Raw genomic sequence first — 2,500 nt, forward strand, 5'->3', positions numbered from 1 at the left:
GACAGGGGAAGTATTCTGCATTCTGATTGGATCCAGCCGACCAGCTGTCTGTCATACTGGCTTCCTATTCGTCGAGGGAAGAAGGGGGAAAAAAGGGGGCGGGACTAAGCCAAGACGAGGAATTATTAAGTGGGTAAAGGACGGGGCTTAACTGGCCTTGTGTTTGATTCACACACACACACACACACACACACTTAACACACACACACACACACACACACACACACACACACACACACACACACACGTACACAGTGTGGCCAGTCCAACAGGTGTAAACAGTAGAAAAAGATTCGTATTGAACCGCTCAGTGTCATCAACATTATTGTCACGTGATTATTATTAGTTCCTCTTTCATGGCACAGAACTCAAATCTTTTAACAGTTAAACTTTCGTCTCTCTCTGTCTTTCTTTCTTTCTTTCTTTCTTTCTTTCTTTCTTTCTTTCTTTCTTTCTTTCTTTCTTTCTTTCTTTCTTTCTTTCTTTCTTTCTTTCTTTCTTTCTTTCTTTCTTTCTTTCTCTCTCTCTTTCTTTCTGTACATTTCAATAGGGATGCTCCGGTCTGTACTAGCTGTTAGATAACTATTGGAAAAATGAATTATACATATTTTTTTTTTCATGTCTTGGCATTCAGTCTGTGGAAAAACAAAGGATAATGTGTGTGGACTTCCCTCTTTTGAAAGACTTGGGACGAGAAATAGAATTTAGGGGCGACTGTGTCTCAGTTGGTAGAGCGGGTCGGCCGATGATCAAAGGGTTGGAGGTTCGATCCCCGCCCTGCCACCTGTGTCATAGTTGTTGTGTCCTTGGGCAAGACACTTCACCCACCTTGCCTTGTGTGAATGTTGATAGTTAGCCTGCTATCGGTGTATGAATGTGTGTGTGAATGGGAACAGGTCTCCCTTGCAAAAGAGTCTCCGGTCTCAATGGGATTTAACCTGTAGAAATAAAGGATAAAAATTATCTAGTGTAACTTTTCGAGTAGCAGCATAATGTCCTGATATTATAGACCAGTGATTTCAACTTGGTCAGAATACCATAAAACACCAAGGTTAAGACTTTGACGTGTATATCACAGTGATTCGTTTTAAAATGGCTTCTCACTAGACTTATGAAGATTCCTCTAAGACGTTTAAAGGTGCTCCGAAAAGGAACTTTTAAAATATTTCTGAAACAGTCTAATTTTTCCTCTGATGATCATAAATGACATGTAACAGCAAACGAGACCATCAGTGCAAAGAAGAATGCTATTTTTTTTTTATATAGTTTTTCTTAATGCCTTTGTCATGGGGTATACGCTCACCCAGGAACAACAGCTGGCGTAGTAAAAACACTACCGCTTTTGTCCAAAGGGGGACGCTAGAATTAACACAAACTGAAAGTTCCTCGGAGCACCTTTAAGACCAGAAAACAGTCGGTAATAAGAGCTAGTTGCTAACAGCCTGACCGAAGCATCCCTAAATCTCATTGTCTCTTTTCGTCAGTAGATTCTAGATTCTGACATCCCATAATAAGTCTTTTGTGCTGCGTTGATTCTTTTCGCCCGTTACCAACCAAACAACGCCATGGTTACGGTTCTAGTAAGACGACACACGGGCCCCGGCAACCAGCTCTGAGCGCGTGGAAACAGTTGCTTGGTTACCACATGATTCCGCGATCACTTAAAAACTATGAAAAAAAAAAAAACATATTTGAGATATTAAAGGAATAGTTCAACATTTTTAGTTTTTAGATTTGTTTTCCCCCCCCCGTCTCTACAGAACTCTGTGTGTGTGTGTGTGTGTGTGTGTGTGTGTGTGTGTGTGTGTGTGTGTGTGTGTGGGTGTGGGTGTGTGTGTGTGTGTGTGCGTGTGTGTGTGTGTGTGTGTGTGTGTGTGTGTGTGTGCGTGTGTGTGTGTGTGTGTGTGTGTATGTGTGTGTGATAAATAAACAAGTCCCAACAAGCACAGAGGAGCGTTTAGTTTAGTGCTGTTGTATCTTGAGTTTTATCTTTTCACTGTCAGCAGAGTGAAGGCTAATGCTCCCATTGACTACCAGTGTTTGAGCTAAGCTAACCTGGAAGAGCTAAGCTAACCTGTTGCCCATTTCTATATTAAACACACACACACACACACACACACACACACACACACACACACACACACACACACACACACACACACACATTTAAAAATTTAAAATGTTGAACTTTTCCTTTAAGACCAGTGGCTGAGGCTTCAGTTAGACCAGTAATGGGCCGTTCACACCAAGCGTGAATATTTGCGCTGCGTTACTCACGTGAAATTCAGGAATCTAAAGCTACAGTGCGTAATTTCTGTCTCCCCCCCATGAGGAATTCTGAGTAATAACAACAACACTGTCGGTGCATCGCCATCTACATGAGGTAAAGCCTTCAGTGATGGCTCATGGATTTTATACCTTCTGCTGTACGTCCAGGTTTTTTTTCTTAGCAGTAGAATCAACAACTGAAACATTTCTTGGGCTCTTCTTGGGGATTTTT

This window comes from Ammodytes marinus, assembly GCF_949987685.1.
Source record: "Ammodytes marinus genome assembly, chromosome: 22".
Taxonomy (NCBI): domain Eukaryota; kingdom Metazoa; phylum Chordata; class Actinopteri; order Uranoscopiformes; family Ammodytidae; genus Ammodytes; species Ammodytes marinus.